Consider the following 17,122-nt stretch of genomic DNA (forward strand, 5'->3'; position numbering starts at 1 on the left):
AGCGGGTATGGGAATGTGTGTGTGTGTGTGTGAGTGAGAAAACACAGGGAGGGTGTTAATCTGTGTTCTGACCCATCTGAACTTTGCAGTCACAGACACAAAACAAAATAAACAAACCAAAAAAAAAGCTTAAATCCTTTGTTTTGTCACCTCAAAGGCAAGAAAAAGGCAGGAGTGATCCTTAGATTTCTTTTCTTCCCTATAGGGAAGAACAGTGTGTTCGCTCCTGCAGAGAATCCAAGATGAGTGCAGACACATTCCACTGTGGTCTGATAGAAAAACCATTTAAATAGAAAGATAGCACTCTTTTTGTAACCCTGAGAACATGAAAATGACAAAGGTCTTCATTAAAAAACAAATTTTCCCTTTGCTTACAAACTGGGTCTGATTCAGGTCATAAATATTTTCAAGGATTCAATTCAAGGTTCTTTATTGTCATTCACATCACATGTGGTACATGAGGTGGAACAAAATTGTGTACACAGGTTCCCAGTTACATCAAACAATAACAAAATATAAATTGTAAAAAGAAACTGTCACTGTCGGGCGGTGGTTGAGACCCAAATGCAAGCAGGACTCCAACAAGGTTACAAAAAAGGTGTTTTAATCACAAAAAGGCAACAATAACAAATAATGCTGTCGGGGCAGCGATACTACTTACACTCGTAGGAAAAACAGGAAACACCAAGGCACTAGGAGACGACCGTGAAGATGCAGCTTAAGCACCTAATGCTCCCCTGCCTGAGATGCAGGAGAGCACAGTATATAAAGGGGAGTCTCTAATTAAACACAATACGTGGCACCTGAGAGTCATTAACTATCTGCACAGAGCAGGGCAGGTGCAGATCCCTACAGTATCCCCCTCTCTAATAAACGGCACCTGACGTTCTAAAATACCCCAACCCAACTTGGGTGGGTGGCGGGGGAAAAAAAAAAAACTAAAGGTTGGAGGGCACCAAAAACAAACAAACAATATAGGAGCAGAATCGGAGTCCGTCTGGAACCCCACGGAGCAGGAAAGGTGAGAAACGTCTGCCGGGAACCCCTCGGAACAGGAGAGGTGAGGAGCGTCCGCCGGGACCCCCTCGGAACAGGAGAAGTAGTGAGGTCCACCTTGGGGGCTGTGCGCAGCAACAGGAACCAGAAGAGAGGCAGCAGCGGCTGACGCGGTGACCTCAGAGGCGACAGCAGCAGAGGAGGCAGGAACCAGCAGAGGAGCAGCAGCTGACGTGGTGACCTCAGGAGCAGCAGCAGTAGCGGCTGGCACAGGAGTCACTGGAGGTGTATGAGTAGCTGCCGACAGAGGAACAACTGAGGACGTGGGACCCACCGGGGGCGTGGACTCATCAGAGGCTGCAGGAGATTTAAAAACTATGGAGACTGCGGTAGGCCTGGAAGCGACCACAGGGGCTGCAGCAGTGAAGTCCACTGGTGGCGGAGCAGGAAACCTCGAGGGCGTGGAAGCCGTCATGGAGTGTGCCAGGTAAGAGCGAGGTGATCTCCTGTCCCACTCTCTTTTCTCTCGATGCACAGTTCTTCCTGTGTTACTTGAAAAACACTCAAAAAAGTGGAGCTGCTTGCTGGGTCTCTTTGATGAGGGGGAGCATTCTGTCACGGTCGGGCGGTGGTTGAGACCCAAATGCAAGCAGGACTCCAACAAGGTTACAAAAAAGGCGTTTTAATCACAAAAAGGCAACAATAACAAATAATGCTGTCGGGGCAGCAATACTACTTACACTCGTAGGAAAAACAGGAAACACCAAGGCACTAGGAGACGACCGTGAAGATGCAGCTTAAGCACCTAATGCTCCCCTGCCTGAGATGCAGGAGAGCACAGTATATAAAGGGGAGTCTCTAATTAAACACAATACGTGGCACCTGAGAGTCATTAACTATCTGCACAGAGCAGGGCAGGTGCAGATCCCTACAGAAACAGTAAATAAGGATATAAGATATAAACTAAGATATGTGCTCAACGAACGCCCAACAGTATGTTAAAAGATCTAAGATATACGCTAGTCACTAACTTTGCAAAACAATACACTGAACAACAGCAGCACAATTCTCATAGGTTCGGTTTGGCTATAATTTTGTACACGCTTAATGCAAGCACTAACATAACATAAACTAGAATTTATTCAAAGCATGCAACAAAAACACAGAAAAAAACAAGGTGTCAAAAGTGAAAAAGAAATAAATCTACAGCAACATGGTCCTACTGGCAGAGTGGTTCAGACGACAGTAAGGTTTCTCTTAGCAACATGGTCCTGTTGGCACCATGTTGTTAGCAGCATGATACTGTTAGCAGGGAGGTTCAGTTAGCAATGAGGTTTCTCTTAGCAACAAGAACCCATTGGCACCATGGTACTGTTATCGGTGTGGTTCGGTTAGTGGCGTAGTCTTATTAGCAGAGTTAGCAGGTCCAGTCAGCAGCATAATGATAATAAGGACTGCACAAGCTGCCTCCCAGACTGCCCTCCAGAACTGGGTCCAGCAGATAGAGAACATCCAATGTTTCCCCACGGAACCAGGTGGGGCCGCAGAGTTCAGTCCGTGCAGGCAGATAGAGGATCTTGTTAGCAGCATTAGCAGATCTAGTTAGCAGGTCCCGTCAGCAGCCCGATGGTAACAATGACCACAGCAGCTGCCCTCCCAGACTGTCCTTCAGAACCGGGTCCGGCAGACGGAGAACATCCAAGGTTTTCTTGCAGAACTGAATGGGTCCGTAGAATTCAGCAGGCAGATGGAGGAACATAGAGACAGTCGCCATGACAGGCCTGAGCCCAATGCTGGAAGGACTGAACCACGATGGCAAGGCAGCGACACAGAAAACTCCACAAGTGTGTCAAAAAAGACTAAGTTCACCGGAAACCTGGGAAGCTGCAGCTTGGCTGAGAGTGGCCATCTTGGTAAAACCAAGAAGAACGTGTAAAGAAGACATGTGTAAAGAAAAATTGTATATGTAAAAAAGATTTATAACCTTGTATAAAAAGATTTGTATTTGTAAAAAATAAATCACGTTACAAATATTTTTTACAACATTCTGTTTACAGATACAAAGCCAAAAACTACATGTGAATCTCTTCCAGTGAGTTTCATTTTACGAGTATGAAGTTTGATCCAAATTTTCCTCCACTCAGCTGATTGGTCAATGTCATGTCAATCACAAATTTAACAATCCAATCAGAGAACAGAGGTTTGGCTGTCCATAGACATATATACATAGACGCCTCATTGAGCGGGCTGGCCCGTTACAGGGAAACGTCAGAGCTTCTGCAATATTGGATGTGGAGATCTGCCACTCAACTAATACAAAGACATGGACTGAACTTCATAAAGCACCATTCTACAGTGTTTTAAGTTAATACTTGTCATTCATACACACTAATATATTTGGAAAACAAACAGGCACCAAAGACAACATTTGTAACTTTTAACGTGATTATTAAATGTTTAGGTTAAAGATATGAACTAAACCAACATATGTATTATTTTGCGTGTTTAAAACAACTAACGTGTGTAACAATATTGCTGTGGTGATGAATATAGAAAAAAACCACATTTAATATTTAATCTGGGTCAATAATACAGGTAATCAGATCCTGAAATGTAAACGTGACATGTGGATTTTCTGAATGAAAAGCACTAGCAATCACATTTAACTGATATTGATTAATCACATCCATGAACATATACAGGTATACACCAATATAACAAGTGAAAAACTGCAAAGTAGAGATATGGTAGTCCAAGTTCAAGTTTAAGTTTAAGATTAAGTTCAAGTACAGTAAACTTTATATTAAGGCTTTATTCATTCATTCAACCTTTATTTAGACAGGTCAATCCCATTGAGCCTGGATGACTCATTTACAAGAGAGACCTGATTTCAACAAAGAATGATGACAACAGTGGACAACAGCGACAACAATAAACAGTTATAAAAAGTCATACTCCAGTTTTTTTTTTTAAACAAATAGGATGGCTAAAAAAAAGGTAACAAAAAAAAACAGCTAGATTCTAAGGCGAATGTAGAAAACTAAAAACGCATTACATTTCTACATTACAAATAGTAGAATGTAGAAAACTAAATGGTTTAGAAACCCTTCCCACACTTTTGCAGTGTTCTAAACTCTTAAACCTACTAATTTTAACAACAAACTACATATATAACAATAAATAAATAAATAATAATAATAACCTCATCCAAACCATCCACATGTCTGCTAGATCCCATCCCAACCAGACTGTTTAAAGAGGTATTTCCCCTAATTAATGTCCACATTTTGGATCTACTTAATTTGTCTTTAATGGATGGTTATGTACCACAGCACTTTAAGGTTGCTGTAATTAAACCTTTATTTAAGAAGTCTGACCTTGATTCAGAAATTCTGGCCAACTATAGACCTATATCTAATCTAACTTTCATCACAAAAATTCTAGAGAAAATAGATGCAGGTCAGTTGCTTAAATATCTACAAAGGAATAATCTGTTTGAAGAGTTTCAGTCAGGGTTTAGAGCTCATCATAGCACAGAAACAGCACTAGTAAAAGTCACTAATGATATTCTCATGGCCTCAGACAATGGACTTGTGTCTATACTGGTCCTGTTAGACCTCAGTGCTGCATTTGGTACAGTTGATCATAATATTTTACTACAGAGGCTTGAATATGATATTGGGATTACAGGCACAGCTCTAAAATGGTTTAAATCATATCTATCTGATAGATTCCAGTTTGTAAAAGTAAATAATAAATCTTCTTCATACACCAAAGTTAGTCAAGGAGTTCCTCAGGGCTCAGTGCTTGGGCCAATACGCTTTACTTTATATATGCTTCCATTAGGTAAAATTATTAAACAGCATGGGATAAATTTTCATTGTTATGCTGATGATACACAATTATATTTGTCCATTAAACCCAATGAATCCAATCAGCTACGTAGACTACAAGCATGTCTTAAAGACATAAAAACCTGGATGATCCTTAATTTTATCTTTTTGAATACAGACAAGACTGAGGTTTTGGTATTTGGACCTGAGCACCATAGGAATTAATTTTTCAGTCTTTCTCCCTCCTTAGATGGCATTAATCTGTCCTCCAGCTCTAATGTTAAAAATCTTGGTGTTATTTTTGATCAGGACATGTCTTTTATCCCCCACATTAAAAACGTTACTAGAACCGTCTTCTTCCACCTGTGTAATATCACTAAAATTAGAAACATCTTATCTAAAAATTATGCAGAAAAACTGGTCCATGCATTTGTCATGTCAAGACTGGACTATTGCAATGGTTTATTATCTGGATGTCCAAATACTTCTTTAAAATGTCTTCAGTTGATCCTAAATGCTGCTGCCAGAGTCTTAACTGGAGTTAGTAGGAGAGATCATATCTCTCCAGTTTTAGTTTCTCTCCATTGGCTCCCTGTCAAATCCAGAATAGAATTCAAAATCTTACTTCTAACCTACAAAGCTCTCAACAACCTGGCTCCATCTTATATTGCAGATCTTATTGTTCCATATTTTCCTAACAGAGCACTTTGCTCTCAGGCTGCAGGTTTACTTGTGGTTCCTAGAATTTACAAAAACTGAATGGGAGGCAGATCCTTCAGTTATCAGGCTCCTCTCTTGTGGAACCAACTTCCAATCTCTGTCCGTGAGGCTGACACATTATCCATTTTTAAACTAGGCTTAAGACTTTCATTTTTGCTAAATCCTATAGTTTGGGTCGGCTTGGGTTTCCTGAGCTGTCCCTTAGTTATGCTGCTATAGGCTTAGCCTGCTGGAGGACAAACTGACCACACTTTTCACTCTGCTACTGTCTTTACTTACTCTGCTCAAGCTGTCTTGTATTTGTAATTATTTTTTCTATCCTTTACATGTTTTTTTTTTTTTTTGGGTTAGTTTTTCAGGTACACCTGGACCTACCATTCTGTGTTCGTCTGTCTCCCCTTCCTGTCCTCTCAACCAGCCGGTCAAAGCAGATGGCCGCTTGTCCTGAGCCTGGTTCTGCTGGAGGTTTCTTCCTTTTAAAAGGGAGTTTTTCCTTTCCACTGTTGCCACTGTGCTTGTTCAGGATGGGAGACTACAACGAAGCCAAGATTCAACTTGTCTGCTGGATTCCTTGGATAAACTTTACTAATTGGATTTTATGTATGTGAATGTTACTGTAAAGTGCCCTGAGACAACTTTGTTGTGATTTGGCGCTATATAAATAAACTGAATTGAATTGTCTGAAATAAAGTTTTTGATATATATATATATATATATATATATATATATATATATATATATATAAAATTATATATATATATATAGATATAACATATGATATGTATATGGATATAACATATGATATACTATATGTATATATATATATATATATGTATAAATAAAATACCCCCCACCCCTTGCTAAGATATATATTGGCGTATCGATGTGATTAATCAAAATCAGTTAAATGTGTACATTAGTGATTTTCATTCAGAAAAGCCACGTCACATTTACATTTCAGGATATGGTTATTATAAACCCTGATTAAATATTAAATATGAATTATTCTATATTCATCACCTCAGTAATAGTCTTACACACGTTAGTTGTTGTAAACACTCAAAATAATACATATGTTGGTTTAGGGCTTACCTTTAACCTAAACATTTAAGGAGTAAACATTTTCAGTCCATTCATTTCATTCATTCATTCAAGTTTAGTCCATTTTCTTGTATTAGTTGACCGGCAGATCTGCCAAATTCAATATGGCGGACGCTCTGATGTACCGCTGCAACAGGCCAGCCCACTCAACGAGGTGTCTACGAATATATATCTATGGACAGCCTGTTCTAAGACTGTTCTCTGATTGGATTGTTAAATATGTTACTGATGTGACATTGACCAATCAGCTGACAGGAGGAAAATTCAGGTCAAAATTTGTACTCGTAAAATGAAACTCACAGGAAGAGAGTCACATGTAGTTTTTGGATTTGTATCTGTAAACAGAACATCGTAAAAAAGATTCTTAAATTGTGATTTTTTTTACAAGGTTACAAATCTTTTTTTTTTTACACAGACAAATAATTTTTACACAGATAGTTTCTTACAAGGTTTGTAACCTTGTAAATTTCTCGTAATCTTTTTTATATATTTTTTGAATATTGAATCTAGAATTGCGCTGCTCAAGGTGGCCGCATGTTAGAGCAGCTCTGATACTTTCATTCTGAGATTTTGCTTTTGGAAACTTTAATTCCTCTTTTTTTGGATGTAAATCACACTTTTTGGATGATTGTTTCTTCTGGTATCGGAAGCTGTGCAGCTGGAAGGATTTTTACTGAAACTTTTTTAGTGTTGGACATTTGTTATGATGCGACTGAAAGAACAAGATCTCGGATACAAGCAGCCGAAATGAGTTTTCTCCGCAGGGTGTCTGGGCTCTCCCTTAGAGATAGGGTGAGAAGCTCGATCATCCGGGAGGGACTCAGAGTAGAGTCGCTGCTTCTCCACGTCGAGAGGAGCGAGTTGAGGTGGCTCAGGCATCTCTTTAGGATGCCTCCTAGACGCCTCCCTGGTGAGGTGTTCTGGACACGTCCCACTGGGAGGAGACCCAGAGGAAGACCCAGGACACGCTGGAGGGACTATGTTTCTCGGCTGGCCTGGGAACGCCTCGGGATTCCCCCGGAGGAGCTGGACCAAGTGGCTGGGGAGAGGGAAGTCTGGGCCTCCCTACTTAGGCTGCTACCCCTGTGACCCCACCCCAGATAAGCGGAAGAAAATGGATGGATGGATGTTTTCCAAATCGAACCAAAGTAGAAATGCAAAAATGTACAAAGCAGCACCTGCAAAAACCTCTTGTTGCATTTTCCATCTGTGAACAGCGGAGGGTCTTATAGTTCCAAACGCTTCTTCTTCACTTAGAGCTGAAAGATTAGACTGGTTATCCCATTAAAGTTGGTAAAATGCCATTCTTGTGTTTTTAAGCTCTCGTATAGGAGGTCAATGAGTCTGCCGGTGCTTCCAAGACGAGCGTGGATGTAATCTTCCCAAAGTTACAATAATTCATGTTAAGTTTCTTCAACATCGTGAAAGAACTTCTCCTGATAATATACTCAAGCTGGGCATGTTTGTGCAGCAAACAAAACAGAGATTGACATTTAAGAGTATTTCTGAGCCCTGATGCTACTCATGCAGCTGAGCTTAAATCTTTTGTTGCACTATAAACTGACAGTTTGCTTGGTCCCTTCTTTTAGATTCAAAGGGTGATAAGGCATAGCTAAAGCTGTTTTCTCTATGGTTAAGTACAATTCTGATTTCATTTCTATTTGATTCTTCTCAGGTGTAGGTGTGTCTCCTTTGCAAGTGTGTCCCCCCCACCTCCACCACCCTCTGTGGGTGGGATCGTTTGGTGGAGCTCTGGGATGAGGTGGGGCTTATGGCAGAACTCACTGCTTGCTGAGGACAGTTACTGCTAAGTCACATTAGTGCCTTTATGTGCAGCCTCTAAACGTTTCCAAAAGTCTCATAATACACCAGAAAAATAAATATGTTGCTAGTCACTTAAAAAAAAAGGTGTTAAAGGGGTCTGAAAACTTGTCAGAGTCGCTAAATCAGCAACAGTGGGGGTTTACGTGTACAGCCTTGGTTCATTCAGTGATGTCAATCCATGGACCAAAAACCAAGCAGGAACAGGGAATGGAGAATTGGCTGATGAAGAGTCAATGCGAACTGATTAAAGTCACGTCCACAGAGAAGTGACTTATGGTGCAATAAACTTTTGTTGGGTTGCACAATTTTCTTCTTGTCGATTTGCAGACACAAAGGCAGATTAGGGTGCCATTCAAAAATCTTGTGTCAATCTTATCAGCTTTGGGTGCAATTTTTAAACATATGTTAATCTGGGAGAGCTATTCTCTCCTGTCCTTGCTTGTTTATCTCTTATCAAATGCACAGTAAGTGAGAGGCCACTTTGCAGAGCAGCCACATAGCATGATTTGGATAACGGCATTTATTGTTGCTGGTCATGTAGCTACTTCAAATGGAAGGTGTGTGTAAATAGGTACAGGGGTCATGTATGGGGTGTTGGAGATATATTAAACAGGGGCCAGGGGATTTTCTGCGAAGGTTACATGATGCATTTGAATGCTTTTTAAAGCCTCAAGCTGAATTTTTAATACCAAGCATATGGTCTTCTAAAAAAGTCCAAACAGCAGCAAAACATGGTGACTTCATTGCAGTGACAGCTTTATAAATGGTTTTGCAAATTTAAAAATGTTTATAAAAAAGTAGTACAGCAGTTCAACAGAATATTGTTTTCATAAAACAACCTTGAAATAATATTCCAGTTAATATCCATCAATTTAATAATGAATTATCTCATATTATCACAACTTCTATAAACATCTAGCTTGTTGCAGGAGGTGAAACGTTCTCCTAACATTGCGTGTGTGAAGGACAGTGCTGCCAGAGGTGTAAGAATAACAAGTTCACTAGTTGAGGGTGGGGGCGGGGGCATCACAGGAATTCAAATTCCCCCCGACCCAGGACTGGCCTCTAATTTGCTAGCTGTGGCGGCATGGCAAGACTCATTAGAGCCCAGCAGTAATTAAGAGTTGTTAGAAAGTGAATTCTCCAACTGCAGATTAGAAAATTAAACTATTTACTGATTACATATTAATAGAAGACAACAATGCTGCTTGCCATAAGCTTGGAAGGCAACCAAGGAATAAATCTGTGTACTTAATTACCATAAACAATGGGGGCATAGAAATGGAGTTTTATGCACACTCCCTCCTGTAATGTGTCTGATATCAGAAGACACTTGACAATTCTTGTTCAATTATCTCTATTATTTAATGTGCTGTGAACTGCCTCCGAGTAAATAAATTAACCACCCCAATTACTTTGGACTCATCTGGGGAGGGCTGTGGCATAATAGAAAATGCTGCAGAAAGCTGCACTGTGCCAAAGCTGGGGGATGGATGGGAGGGATAAGGGGTGAGAAAAAAGGAAGGAGAGGTGAGAGGAGAAAAGGTGAGAAAAAAGGGATGGAGATATTGAGATGAACAAGGATGAGAAGAAATGAGGAAAAAACTAAGCTACAAGATACATAATACGTTACTGAATAAAGAAAAAAAGAAACACGTGGAAGACTGAACGACAAAGCAAAGATGTGATATCAAATAAAAGCAGTCTGTGAAGCAGCACAGTGGATCTTCTCAGATGTTTTCCACTGCTGGAGCAGAGAGATGGGTCAGTTGGTCTTGTCTGTTCCCATCTGCTCACCAGTCCTGCAGCGATATGCGCTACCAGAACACCACTACATACTGAGTTCACACAAACTTACTGTGCAATCTCTGAATCACGCAGTCATATTCACATCCAGCCTGTAAAGAAATGTGTGCTCTTTTCATATTTCTGGGTATAAAAGCATAATGGAAAACAGGAATAACATTATGAAGAGAGTCAGTTATTGCAAAGCCACTAATTAGGATTAGGAAGTGGTCAGTGACGTAAACATGATTTCTGTAGATTGTCTTCATTATGTCGAGGCCTGAGTGTACTTTTACTTCAGGGTACTGTCTGATTGTACCATGTTGCAGGAGTGATTTGTGACAAAACGCTGCCATCAAATGTCAAAGGAAAGATGTACAGGACAGTGGAGAGACCAGATGTTGTATGGTCTGGTGACCGACATAATTTATCATACTGCAAATAAGTCACAGGAAAACCAAAACAATCAGTTATTATTATTAAGCTGCAAAAGTGAAAGAAACATGTGCCACGTCAAAAACAAGACCAAAAACAGTGGGGCGGACAACTACCTCGCACCACCGCCCACAGTGTTGCGCATTAGGTTTAGTTTTAGAGATTAATATGTTTATAGGTTTTTATAGGTTTAGAGATTAATATTTTTTGCTTTAAGTTTGTGAAACAAGGTCAGAGGAAGCTAGCTCTGGTTTGGTCAATTGGACCCAGTGTTACACCATATTCGGTGACCTGCAACAGTGCATGCAACACCACCCCCTACGGTCACAATATACGGTGGTCACAGAATATGGTGTAACACTGGTTCGCAACAAGCGCCAAACAGTCAGGAAGTTGATTCATTTTCTGTTTCCTTTCGGTAGTTGAACCGGAAGATTCATCTTTAGTGAAATATTTCCATACTATTGATGCATTTCTACCTGTTTGCCAAGACTGGGCCTGTTCCACTCCATCTGTCTGCTTGGAGGAACCCATTTTGTAGCCCGCGCCCGGTGCGGATCACGTGACATAATGACGTGACGTAATGGCGTGACGTAATGGCGTGACGTAATGACGTGACGTAATGACGTGACGTAATGACGTGACGTAATGACGTGACGTGACGTAATGACGTAACGGTGACGTAATGACGTCACTACGAATACTCAACATGAAATAAAAAACTTAATAGATGTCCTAGGAATCGATGTGTAGATTACTCGAGTAGTCTGTTAAAGCCCTAAAACACTTGATCTGTTCGTTTTTATCTGATGGTGAAAAACTGACCTGACTACGCGTGTGCGACTTTGTCATTTCCGCCTGGGTAATGCTAATAATATTAGCATGTCGGGGAAGCAAAACTGGTCGGTGAGCAACACAATATTTCTACTAGAAACTTTGAAAGAGCTCAAAATGATCTGTATTACCTGTAGCTCAGTCAGGGAGTGCAGTAACATCTCCACCGTCATTAAAACCAGTCTCAGGTCCATTTTGGGTGCTCAGGTTTGTTTACATTCATCCCGGAAGTAAACCAGAAGTAGAACTACTTCTGTGTTTTTTTTTTTAAGGAGAGTTTACCACTTTGCGCATGTCAGTACTTCTGTTCAGAACAAAGCCCACTGCATGTAAACACTTGTCATGAACAGATTGTGCCCATGTAAACAATACATTTGCATTATTTAATCTGAAAACATTTCAATCCGGTCAAAAATTTTTGCGCATGTAAACATAGCTATTGCGTCACAAATGCCTGCCCCCAAGAGGTGCGGGTGCCGGGAGCCATGCGTGCCCAGCTCTGTCAAAGGAAAATGTTAGTCAGTGGCAGGAAGTCTTTCAAAATACAATACAAAAATACGACTTTTGAAAATTATGAAAAAAATACATAAAAAAGACACTTCTAATATAAACTGCAAGGTACAAAGTGTAAGAAAAAAGTAGTGGCTTTTACACCAGTAATTACAGTTATTTTTTTAACCTAACCTAAGTACACAACTCGATTTGATATCCTAACCTAGATTTATATGCCAACAAAACTTCAATTTTAAGGCCAAGTTGAACTCGAGTTTAGCTAAGATGTTTCAGGCCAAAATTCCTTGACCACATAACCAAGTGAAGGCATAAAAGGATTATTAATCTTTTATAAACTCGTGGCTAAATTAAATATTTTGATCTCCTGAATAGTATGACACACAATATTTTTATTTTTACTCTATTCAGTTTAATACACAGCCAGGGACAAGATACAACACACTAAATAACCAAATTTTGCTTTATTTGCATCTCATTTTCAGAGGTAAAGTATGTCTCATTGACAAGCAGGTTGTTGAGTTGGACTAAACCAAATCAGAGTTAACAAGAGTACTGCAAACGGAAGATTATACACCCATCCACAAATAATAATACAGCAACATAGCAATCTATAGCAATGACCTGGGGGGAAGCGCAAAATCAAAAATTGATCTCTCAGATTACTGACGAGTCAGCAGGTTTCTTTTGGTTTGCTCCCATTAATTTTGAGATGTAAAATCATAGTGGTAAAAGTTTCCATTACTGTACAGTGAAACTTTACAAGAATACAAAAACATGAAACAAGTCATGCCTGTTTAAAGGAACAGGCTTTCTTTTGTTTAACTTGTTCTGACAAATGATTTACAATTTGTAGTGGAGACACTTACAGACAGGAGACAAAAGAGTGATGTCAAGGACTACTTTGTCTTTAAGCAGCTGGGAACTGTATTATTCAGAGCACAGAAAAGGATATGAGTTTGGGTTTTGGTTTTGGGTTACTGTTAGCAGAGACACGTGATCGGTGTTGGGAGTTGATCCACCAAGGAGCAGATTTCACAAGTAGATATTAGGTCACACAGGTGAATAAGTAGGGACTGGGTGGAAACAAAGTGTTTTAATCCTACAAGGATACTAAAACCACATGATGTGTGCACAACAAGTAGCAAAGTACTACATAGCAGTCGTGTTTTCTAGAAAGTATCAAGAGTAAATTGAGGGTGGTTAGTAAGAGACTTTGTACAATCACATATTAAGGGCTCCTACAGTCTCAATGCCAATGTAAATTAAACTGATAATAATCCTTTTTGAAAGAGTGTTTGCATCAAAGACAATATTTCTTATGCAATTAAAAATAATGTTAGTGTACTTAAAAGTTTTATTCAGGGACCCCTGCTTTTATGTTTGTGTATTATTAACTTACCACCTAGTGTAACTTAATGTGTGATGAGGCGCTTGTAGATCTACCATACTTGCAAAAAAACAACCAGGAAGCTGCAAGATACCATCAACATTAATGCTCTAAAACTTTGACTGGATAAGTACCTCAAGCACAAAATGACCAGAAATGTAAAAATTTAGATGTAATAATAGTCACGACTTGTTTTTAAAACACATATTAAAAAATTGTGAAAATAATTAAAAATAAACCATGACCACATTTGAAGGTAGGCATATAAATGGAACAGTAAATAGTGAGCTTTGCCTTTCAGCTCACATAGTTCTTCACCATGAAGAAACGGCGCAACATCCTCATTACTGCAGATGAAGCCTTGATCCATCTAGTTTACCGCCAATCTTGCCATCACTGGTGAACAAGGCTCCCAGATACATCAGCTTTACACACTATGGGATGCTTTCTTAATCTATAAACATGTGGTTGTTAAATAATCAGATTTACCATCATAATAAGAATAGTGGCAGATGTATTTTGTCCAATGGTTTTATTAATGCTTTTTGCATAATTTCTTTAATCCAAGATCCTGCATTTACATGTTTTTGTTTATATGTTTGTAATTTATTCTTTACCTTTTGTAATACCCACTGCCAGGGACTGTGGATGTAAACTAGCCTATGTGGCTACATAATCTGTCAAATAAAGTGCATTGTCACTTGAAAAAATAAAGCCAAACAAAAAAATTTGATCCGTTCTTAATATAATTTCATGCAAAAACCAATACGAAACAGAAACGTCATGTTTATTTAATACAAACGCTTGTGTTTGTAAACAATTATTAATTATCTAAAACAACCAACAGGTTAATAAATAAGTTGATTTAGTAACTATTTATTGATGGTTAAACTCATAGGTGTAGCAACCATTATATGTGATGGGGACATGTCTCCCCCACCCCACCCCCCATTAGAAAAACGTTCATTTGGAAAAAAAAAAAACCCACACACACACACACATTTTTAATATGAAACATTAGTTCAGGCGGCGCAGTTTCTCTTTCTTCATGAATGAATCCATTCCACTTGATTAATAGAGTACTCAGGCCACTAAAACTCCACGCCAGGTTTTTCTGGTTACCTCAACTCACTGTTTCTCCTCTACGTTTCCTCCTGCCTCTGCAGAAAATGCGCACAGGTGGAGGAGATGGAGACACCTCTGTGTTGCTCGCCAGTTTAGCAAGTTTAGTGCGGGCAGTTGTTGACCGGGGGGTTGATCATAAACATATATACATGGTTAGGAGGATACTTGAGAGAAGTGGAGCGCTACGTCTGTAGCATCTTAGCTTAGCAGTAAAGCCCCCAGTATACTCCCGCGTACGTCCGTTCATGCGTACGTACGTGTGTACTATACGCAGAGGGTTCAGACTTCGTACTCCACCGTACACCCTGAACAGCTGCAGAGCAGCTTCACAGACAAGGGGTGTTTACCTTCGGGACAAATTGAGGTCGCCGATTGGTCATTTGCTGACACACCTACTGGATTGATTGACAGGTCGGAAAAAAGAAAAAAAGCGAGCGCTGGCAGCCTCAGCCGCAACGGTGTTCCTCAGCCGCAGCGGTGTTTTGTGTTTATATGTTGTTAATAAAAAGATCTAAATTTTTTTTAAAAAAAACAGGGAGCGCTGGCTTTACAGCCCACACATCAGACCAGCCCACCAGGAAATCTCCAGACCCTCCCGCAGCCACACTGGACCTGAGTTTAATTTGCTCGTGACAAATTCCTTCATTTCTCACCATTTCAGTCATGAAGTCAATGGAGGAGGAAGAGATCACTTGTCTCTTGGCAAAAAAACAAAAAAAAAGGCCAGATCAGGGATGAAGAAGAGTAATTTAATACATTGGTGTCGCATACAAAACAGTCCGTCGATGGGCAGATTATTGTGCGACACTGCGTACGCGTTATGCTGTCGTAAAAATTGAGCTTTGCACGGACATGCCCTGGGGGGTACGCTCGTATCTCCGCGTACGTACGAGCGTACCTCTACGTATGGATGTACGCGGCAGTATACTGGGGGTTTAACTGTGACGCTGTAAGATGCTGCAGGTGTAAGAGACGCTGTGTGTTGAGGTGCATTAAAGTTGAAATATCTTTAAAACCCCACACCTTATTGTCCTCAAGCTTAGTGAGAAACATCATTTAGATGAGTAGTGTTGAACACAAGTAAAAAAGTCTATTGGTGATGTTTTTTATTTCTCTATAAAGACAAATAGTGTTGACCTGATGCTGTGTGTTAAAGTGTAATAAAGTTAAAATATCTTTAAAACCCACAGCTGATTTTAGACAAACTTGGTGAGAAACATGCTGTAAATGTGTGGAATTAAAGGAAATCTAGGTGAAATGCTGCTTTTTGTACATTAGTGCACATTTTTTTACACGCACGCACGCACGCACGCACGCACACACACACACACACACACACACACACATCATTGTGTTCCCCCCACATTACGGATGCTTCTGACCCCCTTGGTTAAACTTCTTCTGATACCTTATAGTCTAAATGAACACTTTACAACATGTCAACTCTGTTTTTTTGATAAATGCTACAAAATCAGGCAATGGAACAAAAAAGCACTTAGAGAAACCAATCAAAAGGCTAAATGTTATGTACTTTTTGTGACTGGAATTTGTGAACAATTTCTCACACAGAAAACTTAATTTAGAAGCTACCAGGTGAAATATTTTTATTTTGTACCTACATACTGTATATCCCTGCAGTACACTGTATTACAGAAGTTAAAAAGTGAGCTGTAATATCCTTTTTTCATTTTCCTCACCTTTCTGTCACCCTGCTCCTTTTCTAGTGAATCATACTTTCAGAAGGGGACTGCTGGTGAGTAATAAGGCCGAGGGTTTTTGAAAGTAAATAACTTGGCTTCTTGGTGGCTAGTGGCTGCTTTAAAAGTTGAAGGAAAACAGCCCTTCAGATTGACACAATGGCATGCGCTCATACAGTGGGGAGAGGGCACAGAGGCGAAAAAGATGAAAGCAAACAGAAATTAGATAGCCTCAATATCAGTACCCAAATGGGAAGATGAGCACAAATCTCCATTTCTAAAAATCTCTTTCTTCTCTCCTCCTCTGTGTTCTTTTAAGGATTTTGTGGGTAAATACACCACATTCTGCACTGATACACCAAGAAAAGCATTAAATTACTGTACTACTTTTCTTGCACTTTCAAAACATTTACAAACATCAAAAATTACATTATTTTGTAAAATGTGATTTTTTTTAAGCATTCTTGGGTAAAAAATTAGATGATTTCATATTCAAAAAAGTTCAATCTGGTCCTCTGGACATTCAAAAAACAAAACAAAGCAAAAAAATATAGAAATGTTTCGTCTCTCATCCGAGAGACTTCCTCAGTCTGAGGTGCTGTATTCAGCTCAGTCTCTTAAATAGCACCTTCTCAGAGTGGATCAACCAGTTTTGCTGCTGACAACCAAAACCAGCTGATCACATGCTCAAGAAGGACCATCAGCCTAACAATGGATCATTAGCACAATGATGGCTGTTTACTGTTCACAGAGGGCTGAGTGATACTAGCAATCACAGCATTGTAAGAGGGGGACAATTGAACACGTAGGCCTCCACCCCTGTTGAACGATGGACGATTTCTTTTCACAAAGATGGCCTCCTTTACTCCTCT

The 17,122-nt window shown here is 39.8% G+C and overlaps 1 protein-coding gene across 1 annotated transcript in view; it reads right to left on the minus strand.

Annotated features, from left to right (window-relative positions):
* ehbp1 (EH domain binding protein 1) overlaps nt 1-17,122 on the minus strand; it is a gene marked incomplete in the record, with an annotated part of 851,057 nt that overhangs the window by 79,262 nt on the left and 754,673 nt on the right.

This window comes from Nematolebias whitei, chromosome 1 (assembly GCF_014905685.2).
Source record: "Nematolebias whitei isolate Nwh7 chromosome 1, NemWhi1, whole genome shotgun sequence".
Lineage (NCBI taxonomy): Eukaryota > Metazoa > Chordata > Actinopteri > Cyprinodontiformes > Rivulidae > Nematolebias > Nematolebias whitei.